Source organism: Hyperolius riggenbachi, chromosome 6, assembly GCF_040937935.1.
Source record: "Hyperolius riggenbachi isolate aHypRig1 chromosome 6, aHypRig1.pri, whole genome shotgun sequence".
Classification (NCBI taxonomy): domain Eukaryota; kingdom Metazoa; phylum Chordata; class Amphibia; order Anura; family Hyperoliidae; genus Hyperolius; species Hyperolius riggenbachi.
The window spans coordinates 269,036,201-269,055,414 of record NC_090651.1 but is presented as its reverse complement, the minus strand read 5'-3'; the positions used below and the strand labels follow the sequence as shown (position 1 = coordinate 269,055,414).

The window sequence follows — 19,214 nt, the reverse complement described above, 5'->3', positions numbered from 1 at the left end:
GTGTACAGCATCTTTGTGTGCAGCATCTTGCAAAGATTTTTATCTGATGGGGAGTTCAGCTTCATAGAATAGACTGTGAAGGTATGGCTCTCATACTACATGGAAGGGGGTAAAATTGGGTACTTATCCGTTAGCCGGGCGCATCCTCTAGGTGGCGACAAAACTCCACCAGAGTTACATCTTTCCCTACTATCCATGTCGGCCTGGAGGAGGAATAGTAATTAGCGCCACCTGCCGGATGCGCCCGGCTAACGGATAAGTACCATAAATTGTTCTGTGATCTTTCATTTTCTATTAGAAAAGTAGTTAAAAATTAACTTTTATTATAAATTCATTAAAAAGTAATCAAATTGCTGATCATGTATTAAATGCGATTAAGTTGACTGGAGGAAAGGTTGGGGGTCAACAAGACCATCCTCCTAGTTCACTGTAGTATTACTAAAACCCTACACTAAATTCAACATGTTTCATTTCCTTAATTAGAAACTTCATCAGGAAAAGTGCGTACCCTAGTGATAGAGTGATAAAGTGCTCAACATAGTAAATACATAGTATAAATCACATATTAAGAACTGATTAGCAACTAACAGAGTACTGGCCGCAACAGCAGCCTGCTAAGAAGTGAGCGTTAAGTCTCTCCTTTTATACCATTAGTAGGACCTCAAGGGACGCTGGGAGGGGTGGGAACGACCACAGAACTCCTCCCAGTGCCTAAGTAGATTCCCATTGGATCCTGCCAGTGTCCATTAAATGTTTAGACCAATAGTAAAGATGGACTATCGATTGCCATGAAACTAAAAACGTTATTACCCAGTACTTGTATAAGGTTAAAAAACCAATACTGTGTACCCAGAAAGCCCCCAATCATTACCTGAGAAGCGCATTCTCTCCACTGCCCGGAAAACAGTAAAAAACTTTATCTCCGTATTTTACTTGATTTGATTGGTGGATGCGCGGCTATAGGGGGCGGGAATACGCGTCCCTATGAGGAGGAAGACGGACAGGGAGATAAGCCAATGAGCACACCAGCCACGCCTCCTCCTAGGCGTACCATTATGCCGCTAGATGGTTAAAATAGAAGACGTCAGCGCGTATGAAACACCACCCAGGCTACTGCGTGGTTGCCATGGCGACGTATATACTATACGCAGCGTGCAGTGAATAAATTAGAGGGCAGATTGCCATTGGTTAGAGTGCCATTACATCACTGTTACCCCGGAGATGTGTATAAACAATCTCATGCGTACTCATGGCCGCATACTGGTTGAAAATACAGGTATAAATACAGATCCTTATGCGCAAAGATAGCCATATCCTCTATAGTCACAGGAATGAATAGATATAGAGTGACATATAAGAGACAATGTTAGCATAAGTCTCAATAGACCTCTGAGATGGAGGAGACCACCCTATCAGCCAACATATTAGTACTTTAGTACTTTACTACAGACAAATATAACATAACATTTATAATGAAATAACCATCATTATCAGTTTTATTCAACCCCCAAATGACATTCATTCTTAGTACTTAGTACAAAATCCTTTTCCAGTTATAACCACTTTTAAACGTGAAGCATAGCTTGACACAAGTGTCTTGCAGCGATCTATGGGTATCTTAGCCCATTCTTCATGGGCAAAAGCCTCCAGTTCAGTCACATTCTTAGGGTGCATACACACATCAGACCATAGTCTTTGGAAAATGAAAGATCACAGACCAATATTACCCCCTTCCATGTAGTATGAGAGCCATACCTACACAGTCTATTCTATTGCGCTGCACTCCCCATCAGATAGAAATCTTTGCAAGATGCTGCACACAAAGATGCTGTACACATGCAAAAGATCAGTATCTGCAAAAGATCTGTTCCTGCAAAAGATCAGTATCTGCAAAAGATCAGTTCCTGCAAAAGATCCGTTCCAGCAAAATGCATTCATAGTCTATGAGATCTGCAGATCATCATACACACCTGGGCTTGTTTCCACTATTGCGGTGCAGAATCGCCTGGATTCCACTGCTGATGAAATCGCATGCGGATATGATTCCCCATGCGCATAGGTGAGGGTATATGCGATTTTAACCATGTCACTGCCTGTGTGAATTTACATTGGTACCTACCTATGCGAATTCCCATGCAAATTCGCGGCAAAAAACGCATGGGGAAACCGCATGCGATTTCCATATTAAATACATTGCATGCGATTCGCATGCATTCCACTCGCAGGCGAATTCTGCGGCTCTTTTGTGCGTTTTTCACGCTGAAAAAAAAGCACCTCAACAACACTACAGTGGAAACAGGCCCATCCACTTGCATTACATGTGCGAATCCGCATGCGTTAGACGCATGCGGATTCGCAATAGTGGAAACAAGCCCTAACAGACATTCATCTGCAGATCAGATCCACCAGGATGGATTTTCAGATCTGCAGATGATTGTCTGATCTGCAAATGTCAGTTAAACAAGGTGTGTATGATGATCTGCAGATCTCATAGACTATGAATGCAATTTGCAGGAACGGATCTTTGGCAGGAACAGATCTTTTGCAGATACTGATCTTTTGTGTCTGTACAGCATCTGTGTGCAGCATCTTGCCAAGATTTTTTTCTGATGGGGATTTTAGCTCCATAGAAAAGACTATGAAGGTATGGCTCTCATACTACATGAAGGGTGGTAAGATTGGTCTGTGATCTTTCATTTTCCAAAGACTATAGTCTGATGTGTGTATGAGCCTTTACTGTGCAGTTTAATGGCTCTTTTCCACAAGCAATTGATAGGCTGTAAAAACTCTCACAGCTGTTTGCTGCTGCCTGGCAACTGCTCACTGAGCGCACAGGTTCAGCGACCTGTGGAAAAGGGCCCTAAATGTGAACTGGCTGCAGTGTGTCCACACCATGCATAATTACAACATTTAAAGAGAACCCAAGGTGGGTTTGAAGAATATTATCTGCATACAGAGGATGGATCTGCCTATACAGCCCAGCCTCTGTTGCTATCCCAAACCCCCCTAAGATCCCCCTGCACTCTGCAATCCCTCATAAATCACAGCCACGCTGCTGACAAACAGCTTGTCAGAGCTGGCTGTGTTTATCTCTATAGTGTCAGTCTGCTGCTCTCCCCGCCTCCTGCAGAACTCCAGTCCCCGCCTGCATCCCTTCCCTCCCTGCTGATTGGAGGGAAGGGACGGGGGCAGGGACTGGAGATATGCAGGAGGCGGGGGAGCAGCTGAGACTGACACTACAGATGTAAACAGAGCCTCACAGCATTTATGAGGGATTGCAGAGTGCAGAGGGACCTAAGGCCCTGTTCACACTGCACGCGTTTCCAGCCGCGTTTTGGAAACGCATGCAGGTGGCCGACACGCACGACATCAGACATTGCATAGAGTGCAATGTCTGATGTTCACATTGCATGCGTTCCGGACCAGGGCGGTCCGGGAACGCATGCTGCATGCATTTTTTGTAAAAACGCATGGCTGTCCCATTCACTTTTCAGTGATGGGATCAGCCACGCAACGCACACAAACGCGGATGGCGTGCGTTCGTACGCGTTGCGTTCCGCACGCATGGCCATCCGCGTTTGTGATGTGAACGGGGCCTTAGTGGGGTTTGGGATAGCAACAGAGGCTGGGCTGTATAGGCAGATCCAGCCTCTGTATGCAGATAACATTCTTTAAACACACATCGGGTTCTCTTTAAAGGAATACTGTAGGGGAATACTTTTAAACATTTAAAGGAATACTGTTGGGGAAAATTAGTTGAACTTACCTGGGGCTTCTAATGGTCCCCCGCAGACATCCTGTGCCCGCGCAGCCACTCACCGATGCTCTGGGCCCGCCTCCGGTTCACTTCTGGAACTTCAGACTTTAAATTCTGAAAACCACTGCGCCTGCGTTGCCGTGTCCTCACTCCCGCTGATGTCACCAGGAGTGTACTGTGCAGGCCCAGTATGGTCTGTGTCTGCGCAGTACGCTCCTGGTGACATCAGCGGGATTGAGGACACGGCAACGCAGACGCAGAGGTTTTCAGACTTTAAAATCTAAAATTCCAGAAGTGAACCGGAGGCGGGCCCAGAACATTGGTGAGTGGCTGCACAGGCACAGGATGTCTGTGGGGGACCATTACCCCGGGTAAGTTCAACTTATTTTCCCCCGACCCCCTACAGTATTCATTCAAACTGTAGCACCTGTTAGTCAATGGAACAGTTTCCATTGACGCAAATTTCCTGACATAAAGCGGCGCGATGCCAAGCGGGGGAAATTATGGATAGCATGCTGCAGATTTCCGCAGCACGTATCTGAATCCCCATTGCCACTAACTGGCAGCCGCATGACGTCTATCCAGTTGTTCAGATGCCAACAGGAAGTACCCACGGTGGGATGTGATGTGGCAATCGCATTGCATTCCAAGCGCCAGTGGAAACGGGCCCTATAGGTTGACCCACTCCGATAGGTACTGAACACCCTGCCTGATTAAGGCCTCTTTTCTACGGACTGTTGAGCTGTGTGCTCAGCAAGCAGTTACCAGGCAGCAACGAACAGTTACCAGGCAGCAACAAGCAGTTGTGAGAGTTTGAGAGTTATTTCACTGCCTATCAGCAGTCCATGGACAGAGGCCTTAATCATTCAATTTCAATCAAAGCCTTCTCCAAAAGTTCTGACAGGTGATTTTAATCAAGAAGGGTGTGAGTAGAATACTATGGACCACTTAAGCAGGGGTCAGGGCTGTGAGCAGTTTTTCTGCTGACTGCCAGCAATTGACAAAGCGCTAGAGCAGTATCACCCTATGAGGAAGTTCTCACTGAAGCTTTTTAATTTTGAGAAAAACAAGAGCGTGCTGCTTTTACCATTTTTAGACCGATTTTTCTTGAAGGAGTCATCAATTAAATTATGCTACCTCCAGTATTACTTACCCGGGGCTTCCTCCAGCCCCTGGCCGAACACGCTGAATCCAGCGCTGGAGACTTGGGCGCAGCCGGCGCCACCATAGGCCATAATAGGAACTACGGCTATCACAGGCACAGGGAGTAACTTCAGCGCCGTCAGAAGACGGAGCTGAAGTTGCTTTTAAAGCAATCGCTGGGAGCCGAATTATTTCATTCCCCCATTATCCATGGCGGCCTGGAGGGGGAATAGTAATTAACACAGCCCGGACTTGTGCGGCAGCAGGATCAGCCATATACAGGCTGAATCCTGCGCCCAAGTCTCCGGCGCCGTTCTCTCTCGTATGCGCCCCTGGCAGCCGCTATGTCCCTCGCCGCAGCTCTGCTGTTCCCTGACTGTGCGCAGGACGACCTCCAGGTTGTCAATCACCTTCACGTGGTCCGGAGCGTATTGCGCAGGCGCAGAACTACTGTGGAGGCCAGTGGAGCTGCGGCGAGGGGCATAGCGACTGCCTGGGGCTGGAGGAGCCCCGGGTAAGTAGTACAGGGGCAGCATAATTTGATGACCTTTTTAAAGGAAAGTGAAAAACCCACATTCCAACAAACAGATATTGCTGTATTGACCAACAATCCGTACATATTTTATTTAGCCAAACGACAATGATAAGCAACTGATATTGTATATTCTGCCCTATCCAATTGGCTGTTTAACCACCCTGGCGTTCTGATTAAATCGCCAGGGTGGCTGCGGGAGGGTTTTTTTTAAATAAAAAAAAAAACTATTTCATGCAGTCAACTGAAAGTTGGCTGCATGAAAGCCCACTAGAGGGCGCTCCGGAGGCGTTCTTCCGATCGCCTCCGGCGCCCATAATAAACAAGGAAGGCCGCAATGAGCGGCCTTCCTTGTTTTGCTTATATCGTCGCCATAGCGACGAGCGGAGTGACGTCATGGACGTCAGCCGACGTCCTGACGTCAGCCGCCTCCGATCCAGCCCTTAGAGCTGGCCGGAACTGTTTGTTCCGGCTACGCTGGGCTCGGGCGGCTGGGGGGACCCTCTTTCGCCGCTGCACGCGGCGGATCGCCGCGCTGCAGCGGCGATCAGGCAGCACACGCGGCTGGCAAAGTGCCGGCTGCGTGTGCTGCTTTTTATTTCATTAAAATCGGCCCAGCAGGGCCTGAGCGGCAGCCGCTGGCGGTGTTGGACGAGCTGAGCTCGTCCAGACCGCTCAGCTGGTTAACAGAGCAGATATCATGCAACCGACCGGTGTGAACAATGTTGTTCAAACGTTCTGGAGCATGGATATGTTGTGTGAAATGCTTCTACCACTTGCACGCGTAGTATTCAAATGACTTAATTGTTTGTAATATATCGGGGGGGGGGGTTAAACTACTTGCTGTTTCTTTTTGGAGGGGAATGACGTTTGACTGGCACTCAGTGGCGTAGCTATGGGCTCTGCGGCAAGTTTTACATTGGTCCATCCCCCCCAAGCACTCTATATGTAACACTTGATACAGCACAACAAAACCTGCCAAGGTCATCCACAGTATTAGAGGTGCAAGAAGGGGATGGGAAACAAGTTTAATGATTACTGCTATTCAAAGAATCTATAGAAGTGATTATTACCACCACAGGACCAATAAAGAGCTAATACGTTGGTTGAGGAAGAGCCCCAAGGTGGTCGCTACCTCTGCAACCCCTATTGCTACGCCACTGCTTGTTTCTGCACGTTGGCTTAAATCTAGCATGTGTACAGATCTTTATTCCGGATAAAAGGGACTAGCTGAAGTGGTTTGGGCTGCTTACTATTATTTATTTATATAGCACTGACATATTATGCAGTGTTGTACAGAGTATATTGTCTTGTCACTAACTGTCCTGCAGAGGGGCTCACAATCTAGTCCTTACCATAGTCCTATGTCTATATATGTATCGTGTAGTGCATGTATCATAGTCTAGGGCCAAATTAGGGAGAAGCCAATTAAATTGTGTTTTTGGGATGTGGGAGGAAACTGGAGTACCTTGAGGAAACACACGCAGACACAGGGAAAACATAGGGTGAAAGCGCTAAACACTATGCCACCGTACTGCCCTGCTATTCCCAACATTAGGTGGTCCACTAACTGCTCTCACTCTCCAAAGGAATAATCAAATGCTCATTCATATCTTTAATTTCTGATGTGGTCCTTTTCGCAGTGTTCCCCAACCCTGTCCTCAAGGCCCACCAACAGTGCATGTTTTGTGGAAATCCCCAGAGGTAAGTAATCAGCTCTGCTGAGACACTAATTACCTCACCTGTGCATGTGTGTGGGTTCCTGCAAAACATGCACCGTTGGTGGTCCTTGAGGACAGGGTTGGGGAACTTGTCCTATAGGATGCAAATTCTGATGGGTTGCAAACGATGCTTGTAATTGCATCCACAGTGTGCGCTTTCCCCTTTACACCCGAACCCTGCTTCGCAAATCTACTCTGCACTTTACTGTATGTAACTACTCTTACCTCCTGTCTTCACTTCTATCTAACCTGTAGCTTGTCAGCAGCTGCTGCACCACAAGCCCCAGCATGATGACAGATAACAGTGACAGCCAGCAGAAGGGCACCCCTTGTAGGTGTGCAGCTGCTGAGTGACGGACGGGCTCGCAGCCCAGCGCCCAGTCCCCCATCCTGCTGGAACTACTCGTTCCACGGCAAGCTCCCCCGTATGTGATGCAGCCTCCGCATGACAAGTGACTAGCCTGCTAGCAGCAGCCCGCCCAGTCGCCCCTCAGCTGCCTTCCCTCAGCGTACGGGACTGACTGCGCTGCTCCTCTCCTGCCAGCACTAAACATGGCGGCGGCGTGACCACTCCATCCAGCCAGCCGGGGAGGGAGAGAGAGGCATGTGCTCCAGGCGCCGGCCTGACGTCACCACTGTGTTGATTTGCTAACCTTAAAGGAGAGAGGAGTTAGTGAGTATGAGAGCGGGCACTGCGAACTGCCGCTGCAGGCTGCTGCTTTAACAGCCCATCTGGACTCCCATACATGCCTGCGGAGCGAGCCGGGGACAGCAGCACCCAGCGCAGGTGAGTGCCTCTCCTCTCTAGCTCCTTCCACGGAGAAGAAGAAGTCTGTGGGTTAGGAAATGTTCTTCCCTGAACTTCAGCTGTGTGATGCTGGGAGAGCAGCAGCAGCGCAGACAGTGATTGGCTTTTGTGTGAGATGCAGATAGATGGAGAGGGGCATCCTCACTATTCCCCAGCCTCATCATGCCGCTATCCTGTAACCCAGGTCAGATCATGGCAAGGTTCATTCATGGGAAATCGCCCGGTGCCCAGTGTCAGGCTCTCTCCTCCTGCACAAAGTTCATGCTCCCCCATTGCCCGTGTACATGTTGCGCTCACACTTCTAACTTCTCTCGGTCTTCCTACATTGCCCTCAATCCCAGTTATAAGCGAACGGGCTGCAGCCCTGGAGGCACTTTTGTGTGCCACAACTTGAGATGTGATCAGTGTGACTGGTAGGAGAAACTTCATCTCCCGATGTATGAGTGCATCCTAAAGGTGGCCACTAATGATCCGATCTTTTTCATCCAGTTTTAACAAATCTATGTAGAATAAGGGTAAACTCGTGAATCTATTAAATGGATAATAATATTTATATAGCGCTTTTTTCCCTGGGGACTTAATGTGGACAGTACCTTAAATTACATAGAGATGGAAAGATTGGATGAAAAACATTGGATCTTTAGTAGTCAGCATTAAGGTGACCATACATCTAGTGATTTGGTTGCACAATTGATCTTTTGAGTGGATTATTTTATTGACTCCAGTGTTTTCTAGTGGCATTAGTGAAAATTATTAAGTGGCTGATATCATGTTGAATTGACCAGCTTAGTCTATTGAGCAGGATGGAAGATATCGGTCGATTGGCCAGGAATCGGCCACTGTTTGCATATCATTTGAACCACCACACTGAAGTTGATTGCCTCATAAAGTCGATTGCTTTGTCGATTGACTCAGAATTGCTAGGTGTATGTCTACCTTAGTGTGGCATTGTGCAAGGCAGCATGCTATGCTTGCAGTGAGTATGATGGGTGATGGATGCAGGTGAGCGGTGAGCTAGGTATGGTTTTGGAATACTAATGTGTGATGAGCCATTGTTAGCAGATATCAGGGATCTGTTGCCTGGCATAATATTTCTGTAACATAACACACATAACGTGGTGTGATTTCCCTAAGCATTGCCTTCAGACAGTGTCTTGCTATTTAGATTCCTCCTGCCGCTTGCTGCTGTGCTTGCCAGTGCTGTGAGATAGGGGGACAGTGAAATGTGGCATGCATAATTATGACTTGTTTATGTCTGCTAAATACAAAAGTGGAGGAACTGCGAGAATATGTCGCTTTTGATCCACAAACCGGGGCTAGGATGGAAAAACGGTGACCAATTGCACTTCAATGATCGCTTGCCTTTCACAAGGGGGATGGAAAATAGTGGTTGATGTGTATTAGATTGTACCATCAATATAGTACATTCCCTCCCTGTCTGTCTTTTGTATTCATCTGTTGAATTTTAAGCCTCTTCTTGTCTGGTGATTCATTTTAGCCTCTTGTTCCTTTCTCAGGGTTATTGCATCTATCTTACACTTTTATCTTTACATCAGTTCCTATATTATTGGCAGACTTTATTTCTTTGTAATAATGAGACCATTGATTATTTTTCCTAATTAACTCATTAGTGTTTAATTCCTGTTCTCTTTTGCATCCCTGGATAAATTCTTTTCGCCCTTTACACCAACTAGTTGTGCTTTCTGTGTGTGTGTGTGTTTTTGTGTGCATTCTATATTTGTTTTATCTGTACTTGTTTGTAAGCTGTCTGGTTGTGAGCAAGTTGACCAGCAGCAGCAGCCTAGATCCAGCATTGGATGCTGTGTAGAGTACTTAATATTCAAATATTCATTTCTTCTTGTAGCCAGACAGGTCTGAAAATGCATCCTAAGCCTCTGTTGTGCGTGAAATAAAAACAGACTGTGTGACAGCGCTGGGGTTTTTATGCCCTTTTTCCTGTTCTTAAACACATTCGAAGTTATTTTTGTTTATTTCTTTATTATTTTAAACCCCCCTTTCCCCCCCCCCCCCTTTCTCAGCTGCCCCCTATTCGTCCATTTTTTTGTCATTGTAGGGTTAATCACCCATTCATCCAATCTTAGTGTCTTTATGCTAACTGCTAACATTGATTATATTTATTTTCTTTAAACCTCCTATGATTTTCCCAAAAACTAGCCATGCCTAGGATGTTAAAGGGAGCTTAGCCCCAGCAATACACAACTGATAAAAGACTTTTAATAGTTGACTAATTAACCCTTCCAAGTCATCAAAAGAGCCTCTGTCAATGGATTTCTTTCCTTCCTCCCCCTCTTTGGCTAAAGAAAACTAAAGCGTATCAAGATGAAATCAGCTTTTCTGCAGCACCCCCCTATTGTCTGTACTTTTTTTTTTTTTTTTTTCTTGCAAGGTGCAGTATACACTTTTTTTTAAACCTTACTGATTTTAATTTTAAGTTGTTTATCGTGAGTAGCATGTTTATCATTTTTTTTGCCTGCACTACAGAATGTGTGTATTTGGTTATCCAGGCATTAAGATTCTCCTGTAAAAGAAAGAAAGCTTACACATCTCTAAAAGATGCAGAAATAGGATTCTTATTGATAGAACTGAACTGTAGCCCATATTTTAACACTTCATAAATTATGTGTAACACTGTTTTCATTCCCGCTCTACCTCTCCTTTTACTGTTTTTTTTATTTTTTTAAAGCTGGTGTTCCAGACAGCCTCCCTTCCACAATCAGTGATCAATTACCTTGTATTATCTTATAGACAGATTGATAAGCAGGGCAGGTGTTTACTTTTTTAGAGCTGTCAAGGTATTTTAAAGCACCAGATGAAATATTTGCCTTTTTCCCCTGGGTGACATCACTGAGAAGAGGTTGAGTTTGGGGCTCTATGCAGGTCTGTGTTTTATCCCTGTGACCCTCACACTGTATTAACTGGTTTCTACTTTGCAACAGACAAAAACATTCCTGCGTTTGCCCACACAATAGGACTAGCCGCTATTGTGGAGATCTGTTTTCTTAACCGCTTTATCCTGACTTGTGTTTTGTTGCCATTATTGATGTATGTGGTGTTTTCACTATGTACACCAGTTCTTCTGCATCCCTAATGTTTGATATTTTTCTTAGTTCACTGCTGATATTCTCAGTAGTTTTGTGTGTGTGTGTGTGTGTGTGTGTGTGTGTGTCTGTGTGTGTCAGTTTCACTTAAACAAAATGACCTGTAGGAATGCTGGCTAAGTTGAGACACACAATAAATTCTCAGCTGATCTTAAGAATAAACCTTGCGCAGGGAACATGAGACTGACAAATCTCAAGTCAACATTGACGGTATTCTGTAGTGTCTGAAGCTGGGAACTCTAATCTGGACAATATTGGCATCTTCTCATGAGTTTTTATGTAGGGACTTCTTTGAACGTCCTTACACCATTTAGCAGGTGAGTATTAGAGTCAGTATCCTCATTCCCAATAGATCACAAAGTTGGAATCTCCATTTAGTACATAAGGGCATGGCATATGCTGGTCCTCAACACCAAGCTTTGGTGGGACTGCTGACCACCAAAGATGTTTGTACTAAAAGTGATTGATTTATTTTTCAAGGCCACTTCTGTACTACTTTTTATACTTTTCGCTTTTAAATTTCTCCCTATCTTTTTTTGTTTTGTTTTGTTTTTATGTCCGTAGAGTTTACAATGTGGTCATGCACAGAGTGAAATGTTTGGAACTTTTTCAATAGTGTACAATGTTCAGCAGTGCATTGGTTTCACCACTTCCAGGACTTGTTGCTCCTCTCCCTGCCATGAGGAGGAGCTGTGTAGCATTCTTACATTTTGTGCAAATTTTGTTACAAACCTTGGCAGCGCTGGCCAAACCGGATGCAGGTAGTTGCTTGGCGTGAGTTTAAGGATTTTCATACCAAACGTATGTATAACTTCTTTTTATTTTTGCTTATTGGCCATATTTCTTTATTAATCTGGCCAACTAAGTATTTCAAGGCAAGAAGTTCTAAATCAGGATGATACCATTTATTGGCTACTTTAAAAGAGAAAACGTAAGCTTCCAGCTAATGAGTCTTCTTCAGACTCAATTCCTGTACGCTCGGAAGAAGGCTTATTAGCTGAAAGATTACTCCTTCTATTCAGTTAGGCTATAAATGGTATCATCCGGATTCAAAACTTTCGTTTACTGATGGCTAACAAGGTACAATACTGTACTGCTACTACTCAGTCTTTCAATCCATACTTCATCTAAGCATGCTCATGAGAACTGTAGGACTCCTTTTTAGAGGACTTTTGATGTTGCATGAATTTATATTCTATGTAATTGTGCCTCTCCTATCCTCTGTAAGCTTATACCAGTAATGCCAAACAAGGAACTAATAATCTGCTAAATTAAACTCTAGGCACCCTCTACTGGATCAATATGTTGAATAAAAATTACAGGCTTGGCAATATATTGCCATTTTGGGTCTTCCATATCACTTTGTATTTAATCAGCACAGTTGGATGCTGGAGATGCCAGACATGGGGTAAAGTATCCTGCAGGCATTCTACATTCAGTAAGTTTTTATTCCAGTAGAATCCTATAGGCTGTGTGTCCTATGGACCGGCTATTCCTTATCCCCTCAGCACCCGGAGTTCCTGCTACAGACAGAACAGTAGGTGCCCACAGTGTGAACTAGATTGTATTGCAGTGCAGGGAGTTTGGGAGGTATCCCGTGTAATTATATACTGCTCTTTGGAGGGTAACCCCTTTTGCTTAGGTGGAGCTGCTACAATAGGCTTAATGTTAAAGCTTCACGCTTTGTACTTTGTTTCACAAACCTTAATTCTCACCATTCTTCGAAGTCTGACAAGTACAATAAAGCATCCTCACAGACGGCATGTTCTTTTGTTACTGAGTAAAGCAAACCTATGTTTATGGCTGTTGCTGGTTTGTATTAGTTGTGCTCAAAAATAAATAGCCGCCCTTGTGTTATTTTATCTGTTAGGTGGCCTCGGACAATTTACAGTTGAGCTTGGCAGAAAAGGAGATTGTTTAGAATGTGTACAGTATATACTTTCAGGTTTGACTGTTGGGCTCGCTTTTTTCGGTGGTGGTTAAGCTATCCAAAAGTGAAATTGACCCTTTTTTTTTTTTTTTTTTTTTTTTAATACAGTACTTTCCTATAGAAGTACAGGATTCTGGTGTGTTTGTTTTTGTAAGACTTGTTTTGGTTTTCATTGACTGTCATCTGAGTAGCCTTCTAGAGTGCTGTACTAACCTTCCAGAAGGCAATGCTGTACTAACCTCCTAGGAGGCAGTTACGGGGATGTATGGTGAACTCTATAGGCTCTTTGGAACTCAGGCAGCATGATGTCTGCCAATTTACAATTATCACATTTTTACTCCCCTCATGCACACCTGTGTGAAATCGGTATGTATGTGAGTGTTAACGTTGTAGTATGTACGTACATTTGAATGGTTTCGAAATAAACCTAGCATACTGCATTTGGGCCAACTTGCCCACAAGACTAAACCGATCGGACCTTCTTGTGTCACAATTTCTAACTCTTGTATGTTTCTTGTACATTGTTCTCTGCTTTTGGTAATTGCACGTTGTGACTATTTATTACCTACCTCTATCTTCTACTTGAGCTATGTATTGTGCCAAACCGAATTCCGGGCAAGACCCAGTCATGCTTGGTGAAATAAACTATTCTGAAAACCAATGTGAAAGCCTTACAGTCAGTCTCCTGCATTTCTATACTGCTGTTTTGTTTTCTTTCCCAAGCATTATAAAAGATGCCCTTGTATAAGCCTAAACGGTACACACATCCAGTCTTGTCGGCCAATTTTACCATGTCCATGTAGTATTATTATTGTTTTTATAAAGTGCCAAAATATTACATTGGCCAATAGCTCTTTTGAGGCTGGATTTACAGTGGTTTATTGCATAACGCATGTGTAATGAGTTAGAACTGCAATGGAGAATGGTCGTAGGCTTTAACGCAAAGCCTGCCTGCAACAAGTTAGAATAATGTGATCAGTTACAACGCAGTACTGTGAACGGGCCATAGAATTGTATGAGCAGTGAGTTGACATGAAGAATTATTCTGTGATGCAACAGAGCACTGTGAATTAGACGTATATTCTTTGGTCAGACTACATGGAAGTGGTAACATTCGCCAGTCAAAATTGGATGTGTGTACCATTTAGGCTTGTACAGGGGCAGTGGCCATAGTCTTTCTTGGCTTCTTGTGAGGGTTCTGGGGCTGAGTCCCACCAAATACAACACTCTCAATAGATTCTTATTTGTGTGTGTATGTGTGTATGATAGGAGTATTGGATTGTTGGCCGAGGGTTTTTTTTTTCTTTGTTTTTTAGGTAATAATTCTCATGTGGGTACTTGATTTAGCTACAACTGAGCTGCTTGTCCCATTCTGTGGAGAGGGGAGGGCGGCAAGGGGAAGTGCCAATCTGTTTTCTGGGGGGTCTGGTGTGTTAGATTTTCATCTGACACTATTTGCAATGTTAATCTTGGGCAGCAAAAAGCTGCTTTAGGCTCCTTTCAGGCTATGCCCTTACGGCGCAATAGACAATATAATCACATTGCAACTCAGTTCAGTTGTATCTCAAAGGGAGCCTGCGCGGCATGACTATTTCCGATGACCTAACACACAGCATGCAGTGTTACCGGGTGGCGCATGCGGTGCAAGCATAAAGTCTGTGGGCTGTGTACCACACTGTGCCGGTTGCAATCACTGTTGCGATCCTATTTTTTTAGGATAAGCAATGTATATAGTGTGAAAGTAGCCTGAATCTCAGTATCTAACAATTATGAAGAAAATTTGGATGTAGTTTGAAAACAAGAAACGTGAAGTTTCCAACAAGTAGTTTCCCCAATATGAGTGTTACTTATTACCACAGGAAGCTTCCAGTCCACTTCTACAGGCAATATTCAGTTAGCCTTGGCTGTGTGTGGATTGTGTATGCTGTGGATTTGTATTAAGCCTGGTTATACACTGCTCAATACTTTTTCTGGTTTTGTTTTGTTAGATTTGATTAAAAAAAAGGAAAATCACATCTAATGGAAATGTATGGACAATAATGGCCCCTCCCTCCGTCTGATTGTTTTGTTGACTGAGCAGTGATTGGGACGTGCCATTCCATCAGCAGACTTGGAGGATCTGGGGTAAGACCCGAATGGTATGCAGGCGAGTTGCGTTAGCATTGTACTAGTATTTCTTCTGTAGCTTAATATACATTATCAAATGTACAAATCATGCTGACTAATAATGATGCTGCTTCCAGAATCTGATTAAAGGTCTACAGAGGTTGGAACCTCAACGCAGCTTCTGCAATGCTATTTGCTGTTAAGTGAGCTGGTGCTGGTTTTGTCACAGGTTGTTTTTCAGCCAGTTGGTTTCTTTTTAGAATATGGTTTTTGGTTTTGTTTTTTCAAATGCTTGCATATGTAGCAGTTACTCGGCTAAAAGTTGTCATTGACCAGACTGTTGCAGTGTACTAATTGTTTACAAGTTGTGGCTATGTTGCATGATGCACTGCTATGGTGATGAGAAACGTGGGCTGCTGTGACCTCTTGTGGGAAAAGAATGGGTGGGTGTGGGGTGCAGCTGACCCACGTTATAACAGATGCTTTTTGTGAATGGCAGCTTTACATGTTTTTCATGACCGGTTAATTTTTTTAAGGAGCATTTTGTGACGGGGAAGTTTTTCTCTACTTGCTAAACAGGGCTTTGAAACCTTGCTTTGTCACATGATCACTAGGACACATCAAATACACTTGCTACAAATTTATGGTACAGTTTCTGTGCACACAACTGTTCAGTTTCCATTCCTGTCCTTTAGATCAGCTTACAATCTAATGTCGGGTACCTCTTGGTTAGATGGCAGTTAATGTAGCAGTGTAGTTTAAGGTTGAGATTGGAAATGGGACATTCATACAGACTTGGAGAGCATGCATGTACTGGATGAAAAGTGGAATTCGGGGAAGGGGGGGGGGGGTTAATGCTCTGCTGTGGACTGGGTGATGAGTCAGGGCTGGTGCACACCAGAGTGGTTCTGTAGCATTTTTAAAAACTCTTGGGGATTGAAAAATGATTGGCTAATGTATTTCAATGGCATTTTTTTATTTATTTTATTTTTTTGATTTCTGAGGCGTTTCTGCCTCAATGTTATAGTATAGGAAAAGCTCAAACCACTCTGTAAAACGCTAGATCAGAGCGGGTTTCCAGGCGTTTTTGTTACAGTAGCTGTTCAGTAACAGCTTTACTGTAACAATATATGAAATCTGCTACACCAAAAAACACTAGACATATTTAGAAAACCTCTCTAAACATGCCTAGAGTCGCTCTGAAAATCTGCTTCAAAAACCTCTAGCGTTTTGCAGATCTGCTAGAGCAGTGGTTCCCAACCTGGGGGCGATCGCCCCCAGGTGGACAATTTGGGTTCTAAGGGGGGGCGGTAAATTTGTGGGGGGCGACAGGGGGACGATCAGTATGAAAAGGCAGAAAAAATAAAGTGTCGCAGTGTCACTCGTTTTTAAGAAAATTATGGTCAAAAAATATGATCTGTATAAAATATGCAAGTGTGCATGATAGAGTTGCGTAATTCCTCAGGGCTCGTTGGTCACGCGCCGGTGTAATGTCAGATATTGCAGCCAGGAAGCAGCCTTCCTTACTGAGTATCGCGCATGCTCAGTGGGAAGTTAGATATTATTTACCTGAAATATCTCCGCTTCCGCACCACGTACACTCCCGAAATTTTCAGGGGAGGGAGGGGACCCCCAGATCTAGCTCTGTCGAATTGCAGCCCCCGAGCCCCGCTAGTTCCCGAGATAGGTTTGCTGCAATCAGTCTCGGGAACCAGCGGGGCTTGGGGGCTGCAATTCGGCACAGAGCTAGATCTAGGGGTCCCCTCCCTCCACTGAAAATTTCAGGAGTGTACGTGGTGCGGAAGCGGAGATATTTAGGACGTTTTACGTGGCTGCACAATTTGATGGGACGCAGGCTCCTACTGCGCATGCGGGGCTGCAATAGCTGACATTACACCGGTAAGGGAATTGGCGCAAAGTAGTTGAGTCACCGGCTATTTTTAGCTGGCAAGGTCACAGCGCTACCCCCTCCACTGGTACCACCACCTGGCGTAAGGGTATACCGTACTAAGAGAAGGGGGGCGACGGGTAAGTAGTCTTCCCCTAAGGGGTGATACCTCATAAAAGGTTGGGAACCACTATGCTAGAGGTTTTTTGTGTGCACTGGGCCTCAATCCTGCATGTAGTTTTAAGGTTTCCCGGTCTGCCACAGGTTTTTTTTTTTTTTTTTTTTTTGCCCTTCACCTAGCCCACCTGATAGCCATGCTGCAACCTAGATTCTGAGTTTAAGCCTCTTCTTTCTTGAACCAACCTTCCACCCATGGCTAACCCTAGTTTACACCCTTTAAGTGATCCCTAGCCAATATCCTTATCTACCACTAATGTATCCTATTAATTACTCTTCACACCTAATCTATCCTGTACTTGACTCTGATTTTTTTTTTTTTTTTTTTTTTCCATCCAACCACCACCCTCAGCAGGATTTCAGATTTTATTTTATTTTTTGTGGAATGCTCAGTGCTGAAATTATTGGTTTAGGCAGGGAACACACTTGACTTTCAGTTTTCTGCACACATATTTCTGCTTTTTTTTTTTTTTTTTTTTTTTTTTTTTTTTTTTTTACAGCAGCTAATGTAATTGATAGAGAAAAATTGTCAGAATGTACCTAGTCATCATGCAGAATGTCAGGGTGTTGTTTTTCTGCACTCAAAACCAAGTGTGAACTAGCCCATTGATTAACACGAGTTCTCAGTTTTTCTGTACAGAAAATGCGCACAAACAGTCTAGTGTGTTCTTTGCCTTAAGAGAACCTCAACCTCCATTCTAATAGAGCCACACATGGAACTGAAGGCTAGGACCCTTGAGCTGTAAGTCAAGACTGCTCACCACTTGACCACTACACTTCACTATCAGGCCTACAGCTGTGGTCAAGTGATTCTGGGTTCTGAGGGCAGACTATTTGCAAAGCATTACACTAATACTGTATATGCACACCTATTAACCTAAGTAGATCTGGTAAGGCTACACCAGCCTAGTGACCACTGGATAAGTAGAGGTATAAATAACATGCTGTAGTTTGTGAAACATCAAGTTAAAACATTGGTTAATTATGTTGAACAATTTTGTTAACTGGCTTGAGGAAAAAAAATGTTTGAGCGCTTGATGTGTACAAATTTCAGTTTTTAGGTATATAGAGGCTGCCATATTTATTGCCTTTTTAAACAATACCAGTTGGCTGATGTCCTGCTAATCTTTCATGAATCAGTAGTGTCTGAACTACACATCTGAAACAAGGCATCTATAGCTTAACCTCCTTGCCGGTCTAATTCCCGCCGGCAAGGAGGCAGCACAGCACTTTTTTTTTCAAATCATGTAGCGCGCCCAGGGCTCGCTACATGACAGCCGATGAGCGGCGGCATCCCCCCACCCACTCCGATCACCTTAGCAGGAAATCCCCGTTCAGAACGGGATTTCCTGCAGGGCTTCCCCAGTCGCCATGGCGACGGGGTGGGATGACGTCACAGACGTCATGGACGTCATAGGGAATCCCGTTCCACCCCTCAGCGCTGCCTGGCACTGAGTGGCCAGGCTGTGCAGGGGTCTGGGGGGGGGGCGGTGCGGCGAATCGGCGGGTAGTGGCGGCGATCCCGTACTACACGTAGCTACCAAAGTGCTAGCTGCGTGTAGGGAAAAAAAATTATGCAAATCGGCCCAGCGGGGCCTGAGAAATCCTCCTGCGCAGGTTACCCCGAGCTGAGCTCGGGATAACCGGCAAGGAGGTTAAAGGATCAGCAGGCAAGTGGTATTGCTTAAAAGGAAATACATCTCAGCCTCCAGATCCCACTCACTTCAGGTGTGCTTTAAGGAACAGACCTGGAGCGAGATGATTGTGATTTAAAAGGAATCCGAAATGTGAGACCTATGGAAGCTGCCATGTGTTTTTTTTTTTTTTTAAATACCAGTTTCCTGACAGTCCTGCTGATCTTTCTGGTCAGTAGGGTCTAAATAACACACCTGAAATGAGCATGCAGATAATCTTGTCAAATTTATCAGACACCTAATCTGCTGCATTGCTTGTTCAGAGTTTATGGCTTATAGTATTAAGGGGCCCATACACCTAACGATTTTCCCGCCGATATACAGCCGTTTCGATCACAG

The 19,214-nt window shown here is 44.5% G+C and overlaps 1 protein-coding gene across 1 annotated transcript in view; it reads left to right on the top strand.

The window, feature by feature from the left end:
• Positions 1 to 7,886: 7,886 nt before the first annotated feature.
• The window catches only part of ZBTB16 (zinc finger and BTB domain containing 16), a 187,351-nt gene continuing 176,023 nt past the window's right edge, over positions 7,887 to 19,214 (top strand). Inside the window, exon 1 of the mRNA XM_068242792.1 lies at positions 7,887 to 7,940. The gene's annotated coding sequence lies outside the window, so the exon portion shown is untranslated. The remainder of the gene's footprint in view (positions 7,941 to 19,214) is intronic.